The 13011-nt window shown below is 31.7% G+C and overlaps 1 protein-coding gene across 1 annotated transcript in view; it reads left to right on the top strand.

Moving 5' to 3' along the window:
• The window catches only part of LOC114346330 (homeobox protein abdominal-B-like), a 638798-nt gene that overhangs the window by 586465 nt on the left and 39322 nt on the right, over window positions 1-13011 (top strand). The window lies entirely within an intron of this gene.

The raw sequence follows: 13011 nt of genomic DNA, 5'->3' as shown, positions 1-13011 counted from the left end.
TAAATTTTAATCATAATATGAATCATATCATAAATTAATCAAAATAACTATGCCCTTTAATATTTAACTTCAAATAACTCGAAAACTAATGACTTTATCGTTACCAATGAAGAGTATATTATTTACGTAGAAAGTATTTTAGAATCTAAAAATGGCACTAAAATAGTAATTCCTCCAGTGGCGTAGAATTTGAGAAGGGTCAACTATTCACCACCCCCTGTCGTACGCCTCTGGTAGTAGCTAGAAACGTTTGTTTATCATATTTTAGTAGTGTGTCTAGTAGTCGCACTTTCTGCCAAGTATGAAAAGGATACGTCAAATAGTTTTAAAATGCTGAGCAAAAATAGTTTTTAATATTTTAGATAAAACACCCTGTAACTCAGTAAGGAACCACATTTTATTTAAGTGTTTTAGGTTAAATCTTCGTATTTTGTGTTAAGGTTTCTCCAGTTACTATATGGACAATTATTAATGAAACACCCTGTATACATTGTAAATTATGAGTTGGGTGTGCTCCTATAACATTCAACGTGTTTTGGTTTGTTTATTTCTAGTGAATCTTTATTGTGATTGTAGTATACATAGGTATATCTAGCAAACATAGAAAATATTACAATGGAAGCCTATACCAAGACGAAAAAAAGGAAGAACTAGAACGAGATGGTTGAATGGCATGGAAGACGACCTGAAAACTATGAATGTAGAACAATAGAGGAGAAGGGTACGAGAGATATCCGAATGGAAGGACATAGCCAGATAGGCAATTAGCCATCCAAGGTTTTGATGCCAAAAGAAGAACTGTTACTGATCAATAATACTGTAATAGTGTTTATAACAATAACAATACCATCCATTTATACATATAAAAAGTGGTAATTATCACTGAATTATATGTAATACTTAGATACAAAATTGGAACGATATATTTTATTTAGTAGTTTTTTAAACAGCTGTCTTAAAAACAGATAAAATTAGTTTAATAAGTATATAATGAAAAAAAATTTTAGTGCCTCATTAGTCAAATGAATTCTAATTGGGTGTCGACAATAAATTATCTTCGACAACAACTAGAGGACATCATAAAACTAAAATACTGATTCGCCTACCAAGGACTATCATTACAAAATTTAAATATTATTGTGGCCATAAACATGCATCCATTTCTCTATTAAATCGAGGAGATAGTGAAAAAAGCCACCGTTTAAGACGGTAGCAGAAAATAAAGCAATAAAGAAATAAAACACAGCACAGGTTGGGTGAGTAAACGGCTGTCAATTTTTTTACGATACGATACTCACCGTACCATTTGCTTGTTCTAAAACTTTTGATTGTGGCATTAAATATTTGGTATGAATGAATTTTACGAGTGTTAACTATTGTTAACAGATATTGAATGGGTTTATATTGGCCATAACTTTCGTTAATGTCATTTTAATTGTCATATTAAAGTTTTTATAGTTTCATAATTTGGTGATGTATTAAACAAACATATGAGTTTTATTAAATATAAACTAGACACTTTGAGAAAACGCGAAATTATTATGTAGACAGATTAGAAGCAAATAAAAGCTTTTACTGTTGCTTTGCAATACCTTCGAAACGAGCAAATAAAAACAGTAAAATTTGTTGAAACAGGTAAAGAATCTAGTTTGTATTGAAGGACAAGAAGTGTTGTTAGATTAAAGGCAAGTAAAAATAATGTTTACATGAACTGTTCAAAAATTGTTTGAACCAAATAGTACAGAAATTAATAACAATTTTTTGTATTCAAAGAAGAAAGTAAAATGAATAATCGAAGTATCGACAACGAAAGAGAGAATAATAACATCCCAACAAAGGAATAAGTTCTCAAGTTCTCAAAGCAATACAAAAATTTAAAGACAACAAAGCTCCTGGAGCAGATGGCATTCCTTCTGAGGTTTTAAAACATGGTGCAAGAAATCTGACCTGTTTGGTAAGAAAGTCAGAAAAAACGAACTGTTGCTTTGCAACACCTTCGAAATGAGCAAATAAAAACATCAAATGAGTAAAACTTGTTGAAACAGGTAGGTACAGGTAGAGAATATATGTAGATTTTGTGTCAAGGACAAGGCATGTAAAAATAATGTTTACTAATGAACTTTTCAAAAATTGTTTGAACTCAATTATACGTAAATGAATGATTTTTTTATACTTGAAGGAGAATGTAAAAGGAATAAGACAAACAAGTTTAACTGTATGCCTATACCATCATGTTTGTCGATCCCTGCAAAACCACAGGTCAGGATAATCAGCAAAACAATCATAGTTGTAGATTGAAGATATAGAGATCATTTGACCTGGCATTCTCCTTTGGTAGCTTCTTTGGTTTTTGAGGGAACGCCGGACGTCCTTAAACATCTACCTTAATGCCCAGTTACGCAATACCATTGGAATTTTTTGTTTCTTACTGAGCTCTATCCATAAAGCATCTTGGATATCATCAAACCTAATGGAAGCCAGAAGTGACCTTGAAGCCGAAATATCGACTACTTTATGGTACCAGCCAAGTTTCGACAATTTCCAACATCAAAAAAGAAAGGGACACTAGACGAATAAAATGCAATTTACATCTTTATTATGCTAATAAATGGAAACAGGGAAACAGTGCCAGTCATACATAAAAGAAACCCTAGAACAAACCTGGATAGTCGATCAGTCAAACATGGAACTGTGAAACAACTGCAAGGAGGCTTTGAAATTAGCGGCCGAAAATACATTGGTAATATTCCGAAGCCAAGAGAGAAACGATTGGTTTGACCATGAGTGCAACAAAATAACAGATGAGAGGCATTTAGGACCAGGCAACAACAAGAACAACCAACAAAAGAATTAAACCCAGAACCGACATAATTAATGATAAGGATGGCAGTTGACTTACCAACAAAGAGAATATTGTATTACGATCGGTAGGACACTTTTGAGAGTTGCTGCAAGGGGTAACTAACAACATAGAATTGGAGTACCGAATTGAGGAATTTGTGAAAAAACCACAAATCTTCAGGCAGCGATGGTATCTAATCTGAATTATTTAAAGATGATGGACATCACATAGCCTATTTCATGCATAAATCATTTATAAAATTTGATCTGAGAAGCAAATGGCTGAAGCATGGAGTGTTTAATATGCCCATTGCATAAGAAGAGGAACCTACTAGAATGCAATAATTACCGGAAAATAACTCCCCTAAATACGACATATATGTAAATATTGTCCAACATCTTCTACCAGAGATTGGAGCCTCATACCGAAGCGTTCCTAGGAGAATATCAGGCAGGTTTTAGGCATGGACGTTCAATTATTAACCAGATCTCTATAGTACCTACACCAAATTCTCGAAAAAGAGCAGGAATTTAATATAGATAAGTACCATCATATTTTTTAAAGCGGCATTTGACCATATACATAAAGTTCATATGACCAAACCTGTACAATGCTATGGAAGAGTAGGAATTTCAAAAAAACTCATAAGCGTGATAAATTTCATCACATAAATATCGTCACAACGCCAACGAATCCTCTCCAATGATCGTTGAAAGAGTGGTATTAAGTAAAATATTCGGAGCGGTCTGAATATAGAGACATAGCAGAATGACGCAGATAGCTTGAGATGGTCGACTACTTTAAGGGCTATAGCAGCCTGATTATGATGATAATGACAGTTCCATCAAGAGTCTTCTGACTAGTTTTCAATAGTTTCTCTTCGTCTTGGAAAGTAGGTTCTCTAACAGGATCCAGTTTCAAAGTTTCTTAATGACTTGGGCTGCTTTATTTGGTCAATACTTGTAACAAGGGAATAGATGATTACTCCAGGTACAGATCCTCATACTTGGAGAAAGCTAATGCAATCTGGTTTTTGCTTGACATCCGGAAATATTGCTATTTTTACTTTGTAGACTCAAAATTTTCCATATATTTTACTCTGAAGGACATCTCCAAGGGCAATAATCTACATATATGTTTATACTATTATCTACATATTTTCTTCTCTGCATTACATATTTATGTTTTCTTTAAATGAATAGTTGCGGTAATCTGTATTCCAGATTTTCAATTACAAGGTAGATACAGTAGGAAAAATGAAAGAATACCCATGAACGAACATATAAAACACGCTGTATTTTCCTGTCAACGTGTCACACAAAAAATTGGCCAGCGCAAGTACATGTAATAATTATTATTACATGTACTTGCACTGGACAATTTTCTTTGTGACACGGTGACAGGAAAATATAGCATGTTTTATATGTTCGTTCTCGTTCATGGGTATTCTTTCATTTTTCCGACTGTAATAGAGTTTTGCTGTTATTATGCTTAGACCAGGGCGCATCTGTAAAAATATTAGTACATTTGGACGTAAAGGGGTGACTCAAATTTTTGACAGAAATTGCTTAAAATAACTCAAATAATAATATTTGAGTTATCCTCCCACTCAAAAATGTCCGGAACATTGTTTAAATAATCAAATTGTCTAAAAAGGAAGGAAAAATTCGATTTTTTCCTTCGTTTTTTGATTATAACTTTAAAAGTATTCATTTTCGAGAAAAGTTGTACTGACGTAAAAGTTGCGCAATTAAATTTCCTACAATATAGAATTGGTTTAAAATTTAAAAAATAGTCACCCTTGTTCCAAAATAGCAATAATTGCGAAAAAACCATAACAAAAACAAGTATTTGCATTTTACGTTTTTCAACCATTTATGCTACACTTAGGACCTTTATATTTTATCCAGAAAAACCTTATCATATAATAAAATATTACTGTGAATTTCATTAAGACCGGGTCAACAGATTTTGCAAAATAAATTTTGCAATCCAGCTTTCGCAAAAGAAAATCGTATTTTCAAAATGTTACAGGACTGAAAATAAAGCAGACAGCAAGTTAATTTTTTTTGCATATAGAAGAATACTGTAACCTTTCATTTTCAATTCTCAAAATTAAAATCGGTTAACTACCACGGCTTCAGAAATTTTTTAAATAAACATTAATTTTTGGTGCTACGCGCAGGACAATAGTTTGCTCAGATTGGACATTCCAATGACCTTTGATAATGATTGATACATTTAAATTTTTAGTACATTTCGATATAAATAAATAAATTTGTTTATTGCAAAATAAAAACACATACTCTGTCCTTTGAAATATTAGTTTTTTTAACAAGAACTTTCTTTGTTCATATATTTTAACTTAGAGAATAAAGTTTATTATTTTTAAACATATGCAATAATTGTTTAAACAATATTTCACAAACAATAATAAAATTAGTTTGATTTTTCTGGAATTAAAATATTAAAATACAACAAAATATAGAGTAAGAAAATAATATATTAGATAAAGATTGGAAGAAATTTTGGTGGAAATCAACTTGTGTGAATCAAACACCGCTGTCCTGCGCGTAGCACCAAAAATTAATATTTATTTAAAAAAATTCCTGACGCCGTGGTAGTTATTCGATTTTAATTTTGCAAATTGCAAATGAAAGGTACAGTACTTTTCTATATGCAATAAATTTCAACTTGCTATCTGCTTTATTTTCAGTCTTGCAACATTTTGAACAAATGAATTTTTTTGCAAAAGCTGGATTGCAAAATTTATTTTGCAAAATCTATTAAACCGATCTTAATGAAATTTGTAGTATTGTTTAACTATATCATAAAGTTTTTCTGGGTAAAATATGAAGGTCATAAGTGTAGCATAAATGGTTTAAAAACGTAAAATGCGAATACTTGTTTTTTTATGGTGTTTTCGCAAGTATTGCTATTTTTTAAAATTTGTAACCAATTCTATCATCATCATCACCATGGTTGTAACCAATTCTATATTGTAGGAAATTTAATTACGCAACTTTTATGTCAATACAATTTTTCTCGGAAATGAATACAATTTTTCTCGGAAATAAGAAAAAAATCTAATTTTTCCTTCATTTTTTGACATTTTAATTATTTAAACAATGTTCAGGACCTTTTTGAGCGGATAATAACTCAAATATTATTATTTGAGTTATTTTCAAGCTATTCCTGAAAAAAAAAGTGAGTCACCTCTCAACGTCCATCTCAAAACAGATGCGCCCTGGACTAGCTATTTAACAGTCGATTCTAGTCGTTTCTAGTAGTTGATTCGACATTATAACTATTACTTTGAAACCATTTCATTATTTTATAATTTTTGACTTTTTTGACTATTTTATAATTTTAAAATTACATTTTCCTCTTCAAATGCTTTCAGACTTTTTGCTATACGCATTTAAGTTCATCAATCAGTTGTTCATTTATTGGTCAGTGTTCTGTAAGAAAACAGTATTTCTTTGGACGAATAGATTAACTTGCTAGTTCTTGAAATCTGTGAAATCATTTAGCGGTTTACTGTGAATAATTCAGGACAGATTTGATACTAAATAAATATATATTTATGAATTGACTGACTAATAAACGGAGGAGAAAACGAAAATAAACTAAATAATAGGTGACGAAGGAAACATTAAAGATTTTAAAAAGTGGGCAAGACTGAACTAGACTTTCAACTCTAAATGCTATTAAAATGAAGATCCTAAAGAAAAGAAGATAATATCTTGAATATTCAAGTCATTTACGCAATGCAACGTCAAGTTGCTTACATTGTAAAATAAACAGGTTGCATAATTACTATAGTAAGGGTTATAAATTATGTTTAAACATTTATTTTGTATTAAATAAAATTAAAAGTAATACGAAATTAACATACAACTAAAACATTATGATCATTTTTTCATTAGTTCCCGTCGTTTATGTTTTCTAAATTTAGAAAAAAGTCGCATTACAAAAATGAAACTTAATGTGTTATTGAGTTTTAAACGGTAATTATCAGCAATTCTATGTAATTTTTCACCATAACTATAATAACATTATGGCAAAAAAATGATTATTAAAGTTGTATAAATAATTACCTTAATTTATTTCTGACGGACAGCACAGCGCAAAACGTAGCGTGGGGAAGGTTGTTTTTTTATACCGTATATGAACCAAGTTCACAGTGCATCTCTTCATACTCTAATAGAACTTAATCTTTTTCGTGAATTTTAAGGTTTTTCTGTCTTCTTAAGCAAATGCACACCTGAAAAAGAAAAAAAGATTTGGTTTAATAAATAATATCTTCTTTTCTATTTTCTTGTAAATACAGGATAGAAAAAACAAAACAGAGGCAATATCAGGAACTACAATATTTTTGTAAAACCCAGTGCCAGCTTAATTTTTCAGGAATTTTCGATTATTTTACATCCGCCCATAAGACAGGGTAAGAATCACCTCAACATTTTATATTGACAATGGGGGCAAATAAGATATCATTTGAAGTCTCCTGCAATTCCCTATACACTAGATTTGATTTAGGTAGATACTTACTTATTAGAAAAGATGATAAATTTTGAAATTAATATTTTTAGTTGGTTATTTATTACTTAGTTCACCAAATGGTGAAACTGATGACCTCTGGCATCCATATAATGATAAAGGTTTGTTGTAAATATTCTTCTACATTCCGAAGCATTTGGGAAGTGATTCGTAGGCAATCGTTGACAATTCTTTGACGTATATATCTTCTAAAGATACTAGTGGTGTTCCATAGATATTACCGTTTATTGTGTCCCAATTAAAAAACCCAGTAGCAACAAATCAGATGACCTAGGAGGCCATTCGATGCAGCGTCTCCTCCCACTCCAATGCAGTGAAAAATATTGGTCTAAATATTGACGAACAAGTTAACCATAATGCAGAGAAGCACCGTTTTGTTGAAAAATCAAATGAAATGATCATCATATTGTTGATCATACCTATTCAATAGGGCTTTTCATCGATTGTCATTTGTTTCGAGCTTCTGTCATATGTTGTATATTCTGTGTATAATATTAATATACACGGATTATACGACATATGACAGTAGCTCGAAACAAATGACTGTGAATGAAAAGCCCTATAATGTCAGTCAAGGTAGAATTAATCACGTCTTCCAGTAATTGTAAATACATGTCACCAGTCAAATAGCCAGTTAAAAATATTGTCCCACCAGTTGATCACCAAAAATATCAGTCCTTACATTTCATTTTTGAGTTGCTATGTATGTACCTACCTCCTGGAAAATCTTGGGGGTTCGTAACCATTCCCATTAGGTAAGTTTATGCAATCCTGCACTGTGAGTATTTTATATGCATCGAATTTGATATTGTTCGAAATGACTTGGGGCTTGGACTCTAGTTCAATTGATTCCAGATACCTATAGCTGCTACTTGCCTCGTACTTAACATGGAATCTAAGGTGAATATGTCGTAAAGTCGTAATACTGCAACTCCACTAGGTTGATTAACTACACTCAAAAAATTTAGTTCTTAATATTGATTAACAGTGATTACTGAAGAGTATTTCGTTGTCACAGCAATTTAATTTGTTGTTTCAACGAACTTTTAGACATTGACGAATGTACTTGGTTATTGTCACAATGATTGAATAATAATTGTGAGAATAACTAGAGTACATTAATCAATAACACTCAATTTATTCAGCCAATAACTTAGTTTCGTATATTTAATAAATACTGTTAATTCTGGCAGCAACTCACGTTCTTGATTTCGTAGATGACAAGCAATTACCTTGGTTTATCGTGACAACGTACAGATTTCATTAAAACAATGTACAAAACTTGTTAATATAGAGTAATATATGATTATTGAATATATGTAAATTGATTGTTGTGACAACGAATGCATTAATCAATCTACTACTGCATTTAATACCCACAATCAATGCGTTCATTGTAACAATAATCGTAGTTGTTGAGGCAATAAATGTTTTGCTTGACCATTTGAAAGTTAACGGCTTTTCCTTATCGTGATACCCTTAGCTTCTCTGTGTTACCGAAGTGCCGAATAATAATTGCATTTCGTTTTCAAGTGTAGTCCGTCGCACAGTCCGTAGTAGAAGGAAGTTTTTGTGTGTCTATTATCGTGAAATTTCGGTCGAATTCTTTTTAAAAGTATTCATTTTTTTCGAATCCTGAGAAAACTAATTATTATTTTTAAAATTTTAAATACAAAATAAAATATTACTGTATTATCGAGGGTCTGAAGTCCCTGAGAACCTCTATAATGATTATTTTAATAAGTCACAGGTGTGAAAAAGAGAAAATTTAGTATGATCTTTAATTTCAAATAGGCATACCATTCAACAGAAACTTTTTGTTTATTCTAAGGGACTTTCTGCCCTCGGTATTAATGTAATATTTTATTCTGCGTTTAAATTTTTCAAAAATACTTATTAAATTTCTCAGAATTCCAAAAAAAATGAATGCGTTTAAAAAGAATTCGATCGAAATTTTGCACCTGCGCTCTCAAAAAGGATTAAAGTGTTATACATTTTTGGAATCACTATTTCAAACGCTTTTAAATAAGCTGTCACGTGACGTACTTTCCCATTTAAAAAAATCAAAGTTACGCCTGTCACCTAAAGAGGGATCGTGTAAAGTTCGAAACATTGATGTTATAATATACGAGTACTTTGATTATTTTAAAAATCGAACTGTCCGAGCGTTTTGCTTATGTGCCAAAAATAAATAAGTTAAAAAGGGGTGGGGGAGTGTAACACTTATTCCAGTGCACTGTATAAGTGAAATCGTATGAGAAATCACACAGTGTAAAGTCCTTTAGGTTAAGGACAAAAAAGGGGGATTTAAAAAATTATTATTAATCAATTAATATTATACATTGGGCTATTGCATTCAGTAATTATTAATATAAAATATGTTCATAGGAGAAATGAACGGAACTGATTGTAAGAATGAATAGAATTGCTTGTAAGAAAAACCGTATTTATTGTGGGAATGAACGGAATTAATTGTAACAATAAACGGAAATAATTGTAGATATAAACGAAATACGTTAGGAGACGAAATACGAAATAACATTGTTATTAACACAACGAATAGTCTTCGTCGGTCAATTAATGACGTCGTTGTTTCAATAAATAGTGTTCGTTGACTCAGTGAACAGATTTCGTAATATCAATAAATAGTGTTCGTTGACTCAGTGAACAGATTTCGCAATACCAATAAAGTAATATTATGGTATATATAATGACTGTTCATCCATTCAATAAACGTAATACATTGGCTCAACTAACGAAAATAATGAATTGATGAACATCGTTTTGTTGTCCCAATAAAACCAAGAATTGGACAAATTTTAAGTATTGCAAGTAGTAATGAAACACAGACTTACTCACAATCATTTTTTAATATTTTGACGACCGGTTTCGATCTCTACACTATTCAGATCATCTTCATTCATAGTGTAGAGATCGAAACCGGTCGTCAATCGTCAAAGTATTATTAAATGGTTGTGAGTAAGTCTGTGTTCCACTACTACTTCTAATATGGATTCACATATGCAACCCATTCAATATTTTTTAAGTATTGCGTTTGTTGTCTAAATTAACATTTTTATTGGTATCACGTACCTTTTTCGTTGAGTGTACAGACCCTTCAGATTTTCTTTTTTTAGTACCTACATTCCCAGCTTCCTGAAATTTTTTTAGTAACTCCAAAACATACTTCCTACTATCGTATTTATCGAATATGAAACGCTATCTAGCCTTTGAGGACTAGAATAAACCATGGTAATACAAGTTCTAAGACTAAAAATTAATGCTTTCAACTAATAGTCATAAGATTATAAGATAATCCTTTATTTTCATGTTTTTTATGTGTATATGTTACCGGCCAAACCCGATTTCAGGACAAACTAGTATGGCCTAGGCCAAACTAGTTTGTCCTATCGCAATTAGGCCAAACTAGTTTGTCCTAGGCCAAACTAGTTTATCCTGATATAAATACACACACTTCAGGCCAAACTAGTTTGGCCTAGGCCAAACTAGTTTATCCTGATATAATAAAAACTCACACTTTAGGATAAACTGATACGGCCTAGTCTAAACCAAATTAGCCCAGTCGAAAGTAATTTAGCGAACATGTAAGGACTTTTACATACGGGGAATTCCCAAATCACGTCCCAACAGGGATGGGAAAAAAATTATACATCGATAATTGTATCATATGATACATTGAATGAAGATATTGATACATGCTATAAATCAATATATTATTGTATAATTAAATGTATAATATAAAAAATGATAAATAAAAGGATGGGGTTTTCTCCAAAAATTAAAAGAAAAGATACACTTACGAATAAAATCGAGTACGAATTATTATTGTTTTCACCAATTTTGAAAAAATGTGAAAACGTTGAATTATATTATCCACGTCCGTCTGTCTGTCTCTCCGTGAACTCAATTATACCAGGTAGAATGACAAATGAAGAGTCAAATGAAAACTTATAATCCAAGGATGGTACTAAAGGTACTGTCCTCCGGCATTCTTTGTACATGCCCGTACCATTTCAGGGCTAGGAAAAATCCGGTTTGGCCGGTAATAACATATATCTCATATCAACACAATGTCTTTTGGGAAAGGCCAGATGGGAGAAGGTATAGGAAAAAGGTGGAAACATGCAGTCCGAGAAGATCTAGAAAAAATGGGAGTGAGATAATGTAGTTGTAACCTCCTTTACAGAACATTATAGTTCTAGAAAACATAAGTTAATTTTTCTGGCACAATGTGTGCCACATTAATTATTAATGTGACACACATTTTTCAACTTGTCCAAGTGAACAGCACAGTTTAGCAAATATTCAGATGAAGACATCAAAAAAATATTAGTTAAAATTATTTGTAAATACAGTTTTATTCATGAAATAATCTTAGAGAAGCGTACAATCGAGCGCTTAAAAAGGGGTCAAAAATCTTCAAAAATTGCGTTGCGTAATCGGTAAACGCCCATTACAGTGCGTTACGTAGGGGGGAGGGGGGTCAAAAATCTTCAAAAATCGCGTTACGTAATACTTGAACGCTCTCCTAGACCTATAGCATCCAAGGATGATCTACAGAAAAAAATTACTGAATTCCGTATTACACTGCGGTGCAAAAGAATCGATCAACTAAAAATTTGAATTTGGTTGTTTTGGATGTTTTGAATTTCCTAAACCTGTTGTCCGATTTAAGTAATATTATACCACGTTATAGCCTTATCCATTGACAATATCGATGTAATAATATTGTTGCTAGACAGTTAAACTCTCATTGTATACCGGGTGTACGAATCAAACTGTTTTTTTTTCTCAAAGTTCGCATCACCCTGTGGACTATTTTAGCATTTATAAAATACTGAAATTAAAACCCAACTATAGCCTCAGGTTTTCTTAACATTTTGTCTTTCGATTCATTCGCTTATGTTGAATAATAAAAAAGTTAGGTACTTTAACAACTGGCCATGTTCGTCATCAGTACAGGGTGTTTCTAAATAAGTGCGAAAAACTTTAAGGGGTAATTTTACATGAGAAAATAATAACAATTTGTTTTATAATCATATGTCCGCAAACGCTTTGTTTCCGAGATACGGGATGGGATGTTCAAATTTTTAACAAACTAACGATTTATTTATTGCTTTAAAACCAGTTGAGATATGCAGATCAAATTCGGTGGGCTTTAAAACGTAGTTATTGCACATTTTTGGACATACAATTAAGAATTTTATATTCACCATTGGCGTGCGTACGGGTAATATTATCGGTCATATTACCCGTTTGCGCGCCACTGGTGAATATTAAATTCTTAATTGTATGTCAAAGCAATAATTACGTCTTAAAACCCACCAAATTTTATTTGCACATCTAAACTGGTTTTAAAGCAATAAGTAAATCATCAGATTGTAAAAAAAATTGAACATCCCGTATCACGAAAACGAAGCGTCTGCGGACATATGATTATAAAGCAAACTGTGATTATTTTCTCATGTACAATAACCCCTTAAAGTTTTGTGCAAATATTTTAGAAACACCCTGTACTGATGACGAACATGGCCAGTTGTTAAAGTACCTAAGTTTTTTATTATCCAACATAAGCGAATGAATCG

Source organism: Diabrotica virgifera, chromosome 2 (genome assembly GCF_917563875.1).
Source record: "Diabrotica virgifera virgifera chromosome 2, PGI_DIABVI_V3a".
NCBI lineage: Eukaryota > Metazoa > Arthropoda > Insecta > Coleoptera > Chrysomelidae > Diabrotica > Diabrotica virgifera.
Note: the sequence above shows the minus strand (reverse complement) of the source record. Positions and strands in the feature narration are given on the sequence as shown.